We start from the raw sequence: 12942 nt of genomic DNA, 5'->3' as shown, positions 1-12942 counted from the left end.
GGTTGTATGCTATGGTACGTGCAGATGGCTGGTTTGTACAATCACATCCTGAATGCCCTTGTCAATCACTGTCTTGAGAATGTAGAGATCCTGTCTTCCCTCTATATACCATTAAGCAGAATGTGCAGAAAAACATGTTCAGCGTTCAAGGTCAGGGACTCCCGGGGTGGCCAACCCAGAGTGTCTCCCTTGTAAGGAACTGTCCAGATGGCAGGACTTGACCTCCTTGGAATGCTGGCCATGCAAGGAGGGGAAAGCCTACAAGGAGTTTCTAGGCTAAGTTGCTACATAGATCTCAGCAGCAGATGCTTTGTTCAGCCCACTGCTCCTAGAACCTTCTAAGTTCTCCCGATAAACCTTGGTCTCTGTCTCCAGACCTTTTCTTCACCCTCACTGGACCATCACCCACTGTTGGCTTAGAGTCTGCCTGGGGGAGAGGCACAGAGGCATGACAAGGACCAATAGAATAAACAGAAAATGCAGTGGAACATCAAAGAATGAACCTAACATTCATTAGCTATTAGCAGGCTATTGATCACCAGTGTTAACTTTAAAAATAAAACTGCCAGTTATTTTACCAGCAAAAGATGGGCTTATTCAGAAATAGCAGAGATTGCAATCCAGGATGAGAAAGAATGAAAAACTATTCGCAAGTCTGGAGAACAAAGGAGAGGAACCTCTTTTACAGAGGAAGAGGGGCAGTTGGGAAGGCTGCTATAACCAAGTCCGCTGGAATAACCTGGGAGTTCCAAGTATAGTGAGTTTTCACTGGCTGAGTTGTGACTGTCTTATTGGCAGGACTATTGCTGGGGAGGAGAAAGGTCTTTCTGCCCCCCTGCTGGGAAAGTAATGCCTAGTAGGTGAAGTACCCAATGCAAGGTTGCAAGGTCTCTCTCTTCCTGTTGGATCTGTAACTGACAAGGAGTGGTAGGGCCGGAGACCCTCCCCCCCCCCCCCCCCCCCGCTGAAGCTCCCAACTTCATCTTAGTGAGATTTCCTTGCATGAATTTTCATACCAGGTTATTAAAAGACAAACCCCCAAAGTCAACAGCCATATTAATATGTTAAAAAAAAATCATCCCCACTGCTTGAAATTATCACCCTCCAAAATTTCGCTTCTCTTACAATCAAGAAGACTATAAATCAACACAAAAAGCATGAGGAGCCCTCCCAACACGTCAGAAATCTTCCTTGCTTCAGATCTCAAACCAAGGTACCACAGGAAAAAGAAGTCAAGGAGGAGAGCCTCTTTCCACTAGCAAAGATCTGATCGTGATACTGCTTTCCTCAAAAAGCTTCAGGCTATCTCATTGCATTTATACGTCTCTCACGCAATCATAAGCCAAACTTCTTTGCACGAAATACATAGCCTCCTGCTCTCTCAGCCCAGCGCAGAGAGAATGATATGGCAGACAGAAGGATCACCTGAGTTGGGAGCTTCAAAATTTTGCCCTTGTTTTAACAATAATGAGCTGTTAGACTTTGTTCACTCTCTTCAGGCTCCAATTTCCTAATCCATACAATTAAGTAATTTGGTTAATAGTTTTACCAAGGTCTTTTACACCTAGTGATTGATGAGGCTGGAACTTAAACCAACTCTACGGACACACCAGGAATAATTTTAAAAAGTGGCAAAATACAAAACCAACATTACAAGAATCAGTGGCACTAACCATCTGGAAAGGAAATCAAGAAAACAATCTCATTTACAATACCTATTAACAGAACAAAATAGAAATTTTTGGTCATATCCAAGGTTATGAAAACTTACCACTATGTTTTCTTTGAAGAATTTTATATTTTTAGCTCTCACATCTAGGTGTTTGCTACACTTTGAATTAACTTTTGTATATGGCGAGCAGTAGGATTCCAGCTTCATTCTTATGCATGTAGTTACCCAGTTGCCCAGCACAATTTCTCAATAGATTATTCTTTCTCCATTTAGTGATCTTGGCATCCTTGCTGCAAATCAATTGATCATAGATGTAATGGTTTTATTTTTGGATTCTCAATTCTATTCCATTAGTCTATATGTTCATCTTTATGCCAGTAACACAGTTTTGATTACTATACCTTTGTGGTAGGTTTTGAAATTGGGACTGTGAATCATCCAACTTTATCCTTTTTCAGGACCGTTTTGGCCATGTTGAATTTCCATATGAGTTTTAGGATCAGTTTTTTCCATTTCTGTTTTTAAAAATGCCACTGAAATCTTGATAGGGATTATATTCAATCTGTAGATCGCTTTGGGGGACTACTGTCATCTTAATAATATAAATATTCCAATCCATGAACACAGGATGTCTCTACATTTATTTGGTCTTTCATTTCTTTCGGCGGTGTTTTGTAGTTTCGAGTTGGTTTCCTTGTCTATTCCTACACCAATATCACACAATCTTGATGATAATCCATTTACAGTTGGTCTTGATATTTGATACTGCAACTCCTTCTACATATACTCTGAGAGGCTCTGACTATATTCGATCAATTGCAAGCCCATATTTTCTTAAAATTTGCACTTCCTGATATTTTTCCATCTTTTATTTTATTTTTACCTTTTAAACAAATTTTTCAGTACAGGATGTTCAACAATATGGCCAATGTTCTACAATAAATCTCTAGAACTCTTTCATCTGCCATTCCCTAATTTTCAAAAGCTGCCTTTCAAGTTTCAGTTTAAAAAAGAAAATCTGATTTGGGGGCACCGGGGCGGCTCCGTTGCCTAGGTGTCTGACTCTTGATCTCAGCTCAGGTCTTAATCATGGGGTTGTGAGTTCAAGCCCTGCGTTGGGCTCCATGCTGCATGTGGAGCCTACTTTAAAAAAATCTGATTTGATTAGTATTGGAATGAATCTATAATCCACGTCCTTGTTCATGAACATAATACTCATCCTTTTTTAGGTCTTTCTGGTCTAGCAGAAAGTTTGATAATTTTCTCTTTGGAGTCCTTGCATAATTTTTTCAGGTTTATTCATAGGTATTTGATATTTTCATGCTATCGTAATTATATTATTTTTCTAACTGGTGCTGGTATACTAAATTTTAGTTGCTTTTAATATATTAACTGTATAATTTGTCCGTAGAGTCTTGGTGTTTTCTACATTTGCCCCTATTCACCTATAAACGATGGTAGGTTTCTTTTTTCTTTTTTTTTTAAAGATTTTATTTGTTTATTTGACAGAGATAGAGACAGCCAGCAAGAGAGGGAACACAAGCAGGGGGAGTGGGAGAGGAAGAAGCAGGCTCATAGCGGAGAAGCCTGATGTGGGGCTCGATCCCACAACGCCGGGATCACGCCCTGAGCCGAAGGCAGACGCTTAACCACTGTGCCACCCAGGCGCCCCAACTTTTTTCTTGATAGCTGTTTTATCTTTCACTCCTTAATGCTGCCATGTACTCTACCCAGAACCTCCAACACAGAGCGGACAAATGTGGTCATAGTGGTTACCTTCACCTGATTCTTCATCTCAGAGGAAAAGTTATCACATTTCATTAAAAAATGTGATTTAAAAAAAAAATTTATTTATTTATGTGACAGAGAGACAGCCAGCGAGAGAGGGAATACAGCAGGGGAGTGGGCGAGGAAGAAGCAGGCTCCCAGCGGAGGAGCCCGATGTGGGACTCGATCCCATAACGCCGGGATCACGCCCTGAGCCGAAGGCAGACGCTTAACGACTGCACTACCCAGGCGCCCCACAAAATGTGATATTTGATGTAGGATATTTGAGTTAAACGTTATCAAATTAAAGGTCTTAAAATTATTCAAGGTCTTTAATTTGATAAAGTTAATCAAATTTAATCAAATTAAAGTTTCTTTATATCAATATTTTGCTCCTTCATCACCTATGGTTGCTTAATTTTACCAAATATTTTTACCACATCTATTGATATAACTATATCATCCATTAATCTGGTATTGAGGTAGAATACATGGATAATTTTCTCTAATATCAAGTCCAAATTTCATTATTGATGCAAACCCAATTAGCCATCATGTATTATCTTTATTTGTGTATTTCTAGACTTGGTTTTTCTTTTTTTTTGTTAAGAACTTTTATACCTATGTAATATCAGCTAGAGTGATGACCTATTATTTTCTCTTTTTATTATCCTTATCAGATTTTGTTATCAAGATTATTTTACTTTCATAAAATGAGGTGGAAATTATTACCAATTTATTAATTCTCTCAAATAATTTATTTAAGATTGAATTATTTTCTTCTTAAATGTTTAGTAGAAATACATTAGCCTGTATTAGGGTCTTGGTAGACACTGAGCACGTGACCTGTGGCTGTAAAATAGTCTTAGGACCAGAAATCCCAATCGTGTTGTAGATATGAACAGAGGAACCAAGTTACCAGGTTGGGGTGGCTCAGAAATCCTCTGAAGTGAAACAGAAATACATACAGGAGAAGGTGAAATATGCCCAAATTAGGGTCTTCAACCCCAGAAAAATATCTCAAGAGTGCCTCTCTGTCTCCCAGACGTATCACCCTTAGAGCCTTGACTCTACTGGCCTAATGAAGAGCCAGATAGAGAGACCTCCCAGATGATGCATGGGCCTGGTTCCCTGATGGCTCCTCCCAGTTACCTCCTACAAGCATGCACTGGAGAGGGGCTACGTTCCAACCTGAAAGGGACCTCTCCCTTGCCTACTATGGTAAGGAACATGTGGCACAATGGGCAGAGCTTCCTGCAATACGGATGGCTATCAGGGCCACCCTAGCCATTGAGCCATACTACATTTTCACTGACTAAAGGGAGGTGGCTAATGGCCTGGTTGCTTGGTCAGACCAGTAGCAAGGCTCAGACCAGCATACAAAATAAGGCCTCCTGTAGGGATAAGATAGTCGGATAAAAATGGACTCTGCTGCTAATAAGTTTCTGCTACCCATGGGGATGCTCACCAAAAGGCCTCGACATTAACAAAGGGGAACACAATCAACAAGCAGTCTGTGCTCGTCCGCTAAATGCAGAGACTGAATTCTTCTCTGCCTCAGAGCAAGCAGATGGGCAACCAAGTGCCTCCGGGATCCACAAGAGGGTGGCTTATGAAACCTCAGACACCATCTTGGATTGGAACTACATGCATGGGACGGCCACTCTCATGAAAGATGCCGAAGGGACATGGAAAAGCAGTTCTACCTGCCAGACTCCAACCAAAGCTAAAAATACTGTCCAGGGACAAATGCTTCCAGCCAAAAGCCAGGATATTCTTAACAAATAGATCCTGCTGGGCCTCTAGTCCTGTCCAGAGCATTCAGTTGGATCCTGACTACACGGACACTTTCTCCAGGTTTGGCCTAACCATCCACATACATTCCACTGACTTGGGCCACGCTACCCAGGCCCTACAAGGCCACATTTGTTTGCTATTTATGTTCCTCAAGCATATGGCATCTGATAATGGCCCCAAATTTGCCGTCCAAGCTACACAGCAGTGGGCCCACTCTCCATTTCCATCTGACTCCTAAGGCACAGGGATGGTCGAGCATTTTAACTGACAGTGTAAAAACACGCTTAAGTGGGTGATGGGGAAGAGACAAGATAACCCCAGCCCATACTACACATCTCTGGTCTTGATACAGCGATTCCCACAAAGGGCAGTATTCATTTGCACTACATGTTTGAGCAGGCTATTCACTTCCTTCCTTCGATTGTAGACCACTCTTTACAATTATTTACACCTCAGTTTCCAAGGGGGTGCCCACAAAGCACCTCCATCTCTTCTCATCCTTTTCTGAAAACTCAAATCAGTGGCAGATCGCGATCCCTACTAGACAGCAGTGGGCAGGGAGACACTACCCTCCTTCTCCATGCCCCCCCAGTACAGATCATGGGTTTTTGCCTACAAGGACCTCAAAAATAATGGCCATCAGTTGAAAGTCTAAAGTTCAACATTTTCCTTAATGTAGCCCTGCCACTTTGCCTTTGTATCCCCATAATCTGGATATCAATATATTAAATAGAAATTTGTAATAAACCACAAAAGTACCCAAGCCAGAAAATTTTCACTCACTACTCTGGGTGTGGGATCAAGGGCCCTATCCTTGCCTGTGGTGCAGGATAAACTATCTGTCTCAGTCATGGGGAGGAATTCCCTCAACCGACAGGACATGACCTCCTTTGGGCCTGAGAGCACGGCTACAGGGATGAGAGGGGGAAGGGATCCAACCTATCTTCTCTCCCTCCTGCAGGGTAGCCCATGTGACTCTTGCCTTGTTGATGTCACTAGTATGCCAGTCTTGGGAAGTTGCCATTGCCCCGAATTTGACAAACTATTAGCTAAACCACATACTGTTCAGTCCCACAAGTATACATCCAGTTGCCATGCCACTGAATACCACAAACAGACATCTCTCTAACCACGGATGTTTCTGGTACCAAAAGTATCCCAACCTTTTTAATCTGGACCCATCTCCGTAGCTGGAATCTAACAGCCCAGGAGCAAAATGCCTTCTTAAAAGTCAACTCACTCATGTCAAAGATGGGACACCTTGAGAAAGGAATACACTTCAGAACACTTTGAGAAAGGAATGCAGGATCCACTATGAGGGCTGTTGTGGACTATGACCCTGGCTTTTTGCTGTAAATATTAAGTTGATTATATACACTGTAAATATTAAGTTGATTATATACACAAATCACTGTGTGATTTGAACATTGTCCTCCGGGTTTTTTCCAGACTTGTGGGCGAGATCAAGCAGTAGGTATTGCAGTCCAGTATTTCCCCACACAACAGCTTTCTTTGTAGAAAATCTATTTTATTTCTAAAGCTATTTTGTAAGATTTCTCTTTGTTCTTGGTTTTCTGAAATGTCACTAATATAAATATGTCTAACAAAGACCTGGGTTGAAATAATTGAGAGAGAGGACACATACCTCACATGTATCGGAGAGTCCCTGACCTGAGGAAGTATAAGAACTCAAACAGCTGGGGCGCCTGGGTAGCGCAGTCGTTAAGCGTCTGCCTTCGACTCAGGGCGTGATCCCGGCGTTCTGGGATCGAGTCCCACATCGAGTCCCACATCGAGTCCCACATCGAGATCCCCCATCGAGTCCCACATCGAGTCCCACATCGGGGTCCTGCTATGAGCCTGCTTCTTCCTCTCCCACTCCCCTGCTGTGTTCCCTCTCTCGATGGCTGTCTCTCTGTCACATAAATAAATAAAATATTTTTTAAAAAAAGAACTCAAACAGCTAAAACAAATTATCCTGAAATTTAGACAAAATAGCTGTTGTTTTTCTTCACTTTCCAGAGAAGGTACATAAAAAGGATTTCTTTACTGAAATAAAAATCATGTTCTTACATTCAAGTATAAGGTTGTTCCCTATTGTGTCAGTAAAGTGCCTCAGTGTTTTACTAGGAAGGCAAGACAAGCAGGAAGGAAAGAGAAATGGGAGCAGGGTGATAGAGCAGGGTAGTATTGGGGGAGCGTATTTACGTACTGCACCCCCCAAGAAGCGGCAACATTTGAGACATATTTAGGGACTTCATCTTCCTCTGGATTTTTCTTATGAGAAAATTCAATCCTCAGCCCACTGGCGATGAGGAAGGGAGCCACTGGACATTCACCTAGATTTTTGTTGGTCTCTTAGCCAGGTCTCTTGCATCACAGAAACTCTATGAAGTGGGAATCTCCTTCCTGAGATTGATGGCTTCTTTGGACTGAATGGTGTCCCCCAGCCCCACCCAAATTCATATGTTGATGCCCTAACCTTCAATGAGATAGCATTTGCTTCAGGAGGCAATTAGGTTTAAATGAGGTCAGAGTGGGATTCTGGTGATGGGAGTAGAGGCCTCATAAGAAAAGGAGCGCCTGGGTGGCTCTGTTGGTTACGTGTCTGCCTTCAGCTCAGGTCACGATTCCAGGATCCTGGGATCAAGTCCCACATCGGTCTCCCTGTTCAGTGGGGAGCCTGCTTCTCCCTCTGCCTGCCACTCTCCCTGCTTGTGCTTGCACTCTCTCTGTCAAATAAATAAAATATTAAAAAAACAGAAAAAGAAAAGACAAGAGAGCGCACCACTGCCCTGACTATCCATCGTCCAATTTCATCTTATTTCGTACCTGCCACTAGCAGCAGTGGTATGGGGATGAGAACTACATTCATTCCATAGTGGTCTGTGATTCCTTGTGACTCTGGACTTATTTTTTTTTTAATTATAATTGTAAGACATTTTCTTTTTAAAATGCCTTTATTACAAATTAAAAATCTATGGAAGCTCCTTTCCCCCCTACCCAAAGAGTTCATTAATACAGACATTTAAAAATATCATTTATGAATTGGTGAAAGAGGATATCCACGGGCACCAGTCCAGCTTCTTTTTTTTTTTTTTTTAAGATTTTATTTATTTATTTGACAGAGAGAGAGACAGCCAGCGAGAGAGGGAACACAAGCAGGGGGAGTGGGAGAGGAAGAAGCAGGCTCACAGCGGAGGAGCCCGATGTGGGGCTCGATCCCAGAACTCCGGGATCACGCCCTGAGCCGAAGGCAGACGCTTAACCGCACCAGTCCAGCTTCTGCTAGGCAGGGCAATCCTTAAACAGTCACCATGCCAAGGTCAGCAAGGTTGCCTCACCATCCAGAATTTATAGGTTAAGTCCCACCCTTAAGAGGGAAAGATAAAATTCATGTGGTCAAAAGGGGGAAAACTATACCTGCAATGAAGAGGGAGGGGAAGGAAGAAAGCACAGTCGTGTTGTCGCACTGATGGGAAACTAGTCATAGCTAAAAAGTCACTGCGGCTCAGCAAGGCAGGAACATGAGGGGAGAAGGCATCAATTTTAAATCCCAGATCCCACTACAATATTTTAATGAGGAAGTATAGCAGACATATGACATTATATATAATTAATAAGTGTTTATAAATTTTACAGAACAATCTCTCAAGTTTTGATTTAAACCGTCCATTGATATGTAGAAAAAAATAAAAGAGCTTTCCCTTCTACAATGCAGAAGCCCAAAGGCCATAGAGACAACTTGAATGACTTAATGAAGAAGCGTTCCCTCTCGTAGGCAATTAGTTCTTGTAGAACAAAAAGCTGATGTGAGAGCATACATTTGAATTACCACCTTCATGGAAATTTCCTGTCCCATCCATATGTAGGTTAGAGTCAAAGATTTTTCTCCGGCTGAACTAAGATCAATAAAATTGATGAAAAAAATGATAAAACAAACCAGCTCTTGAGGTTACAGTCACAAAACCACTGCTTTACCTGAAAGAATAAAGAGAAATGCTCAGGCCAGGTATAACTCCAATCACCATAAAGCTCGTGGCTATGATGGTCCTGAACTCAAACTATGTGACCACATCGGGCACTGCGTGTGACGTCTGTCAGCACTTTACTAAACACTTGCCTTTTTTGATGAGTGTTTGGGGAAACGTGTGTAGTCCTAAGTCAAAACACTTGCCCAAAAGACACTTGTGGATGAGTCCCCACATTTTCCATTTGAGGTGCTGTTGACTTTTCCTGTCCCTCTAGTCCTTGGGCTGTTGCCCCACATTTACTACCATTATTCTTTTTCTCTTTTTGCACAAAGGTGAATACAGACTTTCTAAAAAAGAGAAAAGAGAAATACACAGAGTTCAGGCTGGCATATATACTCTTTGGGGAATGAAAAAGATTGCAACGTAGGGAAAAAAACTAAATTAGATAAATCTAGGTTGTAAAGGACAGAATGCCAAATCAAGTACCTTAGACAAAAATGGAAATTTGTACTTCACAGAAGAAAAACATTCTTAAAGGGAAGATTCAATAAAGCTCATTAGCCCAGAATTTGCTCTTGAGGCCCTAAGGTGATTTCATAGACATGTCAAATACCAGAAACTCTTAGTAAGGGGCTGAGGCTCTGTTCTCTCCAGTCCTGCCAATCACACGTCTACAGAGGATAACTAGAGACATGCCATTTTGAGTCTTTGGCTTATGTCAGAAGGATGAAGTGGCCATGAATGTTCTCCTGCCTCTTATGAAGCCAAGTAAGAGTGTTTTAAACCAGCTCTTCAAATACTGAGGGTGCCTACAGTAGACTGACCTCTTTCTCCCAAACGGCTTTGTGCTTATGCAGAATTAGCACAGGAGAGACGCACAAAGGCAGAAATTAGAAAAGTGGGAAAGGGCAGAAGAGCACTCCACTTGACCATGCTAGGTGGTTTTCCCACAAGTAGTCTTCGAAATATTTATCCACGATACCACCCTAGAATAGTCATCGACTGGAGAAGGAACCCCCCAAAAACAAAGATTCTAGAATGAACAACTAAGATGGAGAATAGAAAGGGCAGGGAGCAGGGCTGAGTGACAGTTGTGTGCAATAGATAAAGGCTCACATAGAATTTTCCATCAGGAATTCTGCAGTTGGGATGATATTCCCCCCTACAGGGTCCACCCAAAGATTCATTCATTCATAATTTTAAATATACTTGGATTTCAGAGCATAGGGCATAATCACCTAGCCTGTTACTAAAAATGGGCCACAATTATACCGTGTAACTCAGATGCACATGCCCCTCACCCTCCTTCATCCCCTGTCGTATCTGAACACAGCATCCCAGTAGGAGAAGCAGGCAGAAAGCATCTGTAGAGCCTACCGAGCCCTCTCTTTCTCCAGATCCTTTGCGCACAGAGTTGGAAGTACAGAAACACTGGATTTCATATAAAAGTTAATTTGCCCGCTGGACTTAATTATGTTTTCACATATGAGAAGGACCAAAGAGGTTTTTAAGGAATGGAGAAAGGAGATTGCTCGTAGCACAACAGAAGGCAATGATCGTGAAATAAATACAGCCATTTAATCCCTGTGTCTCCAAAGAGCTCAGAAAACTCCTCTGTGCCATTCTCTCTCTGCAGAGGGGAATTCTCACAAATAAGAAGAGAGTACGGGCCTCCAGCAAGTCCTGATTTTTATATCACAGTATATCACCAGAGCGACACAGTCCTAGTTTGAAAATTTGGGAGAAACAGTCTGATTTTTAATCTCTTGGGTCATCCCCAACTTTGACGCCATCACCTGCAGAAGAATGGTACGGTTCAGAAAAGGGTCTCACAGCTCCTTTAATAGTGTTGTGACGGGGCAGGTCGGGGATGGCTGGTGCAGGAAAGGAACACCTAAGTGAAAGAAGGGAAATTTACCATTAAAAATCCTCCTGCATATTCTCTTTCGTGACTCTTCTTCAACTCTTACAGAGTCTTGGCTAAAGGGAATAAGCAGCAGACACCACTGAACTGTGTGGCATATCACACTCGGAACCACTTGTTTTCCTGTCAGCTGACTTTGATGAGCAATTGTGAATCACGATCTACTCACATGTATACCAGTGGACCCGTTCATCTGACAATTACCAACATCTCGTGATGTTTGTAGAGGGAACTTCCAACAGAATTGAGAAAACAGGATCTGGAACAAGAAAGCTGACGTCCGGCTCAAAAATACTATCAGCTACCAACTAAGGCTTAACCAAGTGAGCCTAGTCCACTCATTGAGAAAATAATGGACAGAAATGACTGCATTTCTTTTGTTAGACCTACTCACGTGGCTGAACAGAACACTATCGATCAAAGTGGACCCAAAGCTCCACCTCAGCCGTCGGATAGCAGAACACCTGGCAGCCAAGGATCATGTTAGCTAACCTGAATCCCAGGGGTCACTCACCTTCGAATATAGCAGGATATCGGGAGGTAACCAGTCCTATTTAGATTTGCCGGCGCGTAAGTGATTGAACTTTCGATGAGAGTACCCCATGGGCGCCCCTAATGAGATAAAGAGTATAAAACGCGTTATTTTGACTATGTCTGAGGGCTACAAACAGTTGAGGAATCCAAAAATATAGGAATCACCATTTTTACATTAATATATAGGGTAGATGTAAGTAGGATATGCAAAGCAGAACACCAGAGCTACGTGACGAAATGCCTGTTTTTAGAGAAGACCCCATGAATAGCTCCTGACACTCTATTGACTTGGCAGCTGAGTCTGAACAGACGATTTTGAGTCACCGCACCTGTTTACAAGTAAGGGTCTGATTGAGGCAGACCTGGATGGTAGGACAATCTATGCAAGTTACTCTGCATGTGAACTTTAAATATTTGGCACCTTCAGAGCAGGGGACAGCATCGAACAGGAGACAACATCAAACAGGAGTCGGCAACCTTTCTCTGGAATGGGCTAAAGAATAAATATTTGAATCTTCGAAAACCATGGTGTCTGTTATATCGACTCTCATTCTGCCGCTGGAGCAGGAAAGCAGTCAGAGGCAGTACCCAAAGGAATGTGCTTATTCTATTAACACCATTTACAAGCACAGGGAAGATGGCTGGGGATTTGGCCCTAAGGCCATAGGTGCTGAGCCAACAAGCAGCTATTATTTTAAAACAAGATATGTAGTATGTTCACCATAAGAGCAGTACACACAAATATTTCTAAAGAAAAACAATTAACCTAAGACCTTTGTCCATTTGTGTATCTCCAGAGTACTGGATTCCATGGAAAGTGCAAGCCAACAGACATGCATCTAATTATAAGCTATGATTAAATGCATTTAAAGTCTAGAATTATGAAATATAAAGTGGTATCCAAAATGAGAGTACCCAACTTGTCCATGCAGTGAGGTAGAGTCCATATTTCATATAACTCATCTTTAAGTGTACCGTTTCACGGCTTAGAACTCTGGTATTCAAGAGTACATTGTAGTACTCAGTACTCAGACTGTCAAGGCTCAAATACGGTCTTAAACACTGATTCCTTGTGGGCCAGGAAGGAATAAACAAACCTAAGCTTTTTGATCTGTAAAATGAGCCTGGTAAGGGATATCTGGGTGGCGTAGTCAGTTAGGCATCCAACTCTTGGTTTGGGCTCAGGTTGTGATCTCAGGGTTGTGAGATCGAGTCCCGAGTCAGGCTCTGAGCTCAGCTCAGAGTCTGACTGGAACTCACTCTCTCCCTCTTCC

At 42.3% G+C, this 12942-nt stretch overlaps 1 long non-coding RNA gene across 1 annotated transcript in view; it reads right to left on the bottom strand.

Annotated features, from left to right (window-relative positions):
• Positions 1 to 8371: 8371 nt before the first annotated feature.
• Positions 8372 to 12942, bottom strand: part of LOC123785092 (uncharacterized) — a 106742-nt gene continuing 102171 nt past the window's right edge. Inside the window, exon 6 of the long non-coding RNA XR_006777600.2 lies at positions 8372 to 11746. This is a non-coding gene — a long non-coding RNA (uncharacterized LOC123785092). The remainder of the gene's footprint in view (positions 11747 to 12942) is intronic.

This window comes from Ursus americanus, chromosome 24, assembly GCF_024610735.1.
Source record: "Ursus americanus isolate L20-20 chromosome 24, mUrsAme1.1.p, whole genome shotgun sequence".
Lineage (NCBI taxonomy): Eukaryota > Metazoa > Chordata > Mammalia > Carnivora > Ursidae > Ursus > Ursus americanus.
This window is presented reverse-complemented; position numbering and strand designations above follow the sequence as displayed.